General features: G+C 30.9%; 1 protein-coding gene across 1 annotated transcript in view; it reads right to left on the bottom strand.

The window, feature by feature from the left end:
- LOC118326408 overlaps window positions 1-314 on the bottom strand; it is a 26,486-nt gene that overhangs the window by 24,200 nt on the left and 1,972 nt on the right. The window lies entirely within an intron of this gene.

Below are 314 nucleotides of genomic sequence, written 5' to 3' on the forward strand. Positions count from 1 at the left end.
AACCTACAACAGCAACATGTGGGAAAAGTATCACAGTTTTATTTTTCAAACATAATCAATATAATATCTAAAATATTTATAAATATATATGAACTTACAGTGTTTTGTATGATGAACAGGAAAGGTTTCCCTTCAAATACAGAAAACAAAGATTATTACCTTCAACAAAAAGAAAAAATGAGTACATTTTAAATAAAGAGGAATTAGGTTTCTCTTTCTACCTGTTGGAGGAACATGACGAGGTCAGACAGGAACTCTGTGAGTTTCATCTTGTCAGGAGACTCAGTCAGATAATCAAAGATCGTATTTATGAC

Source organism: Morone saxatilis, unplaced genomic scaffold, assembly GCF_004916995.1.
Source record: "Morone saxatilis isolate NCDOM2014 unplaced genomic scaffold, NCSU_SB_2.0 Contig17, whole genome shotgun sequence".
Lineage (NCBI taxonomy): Eukaryota > Metazoa > Chordata > Actinopteri > Moronidae > Morone > Morone saxatilis.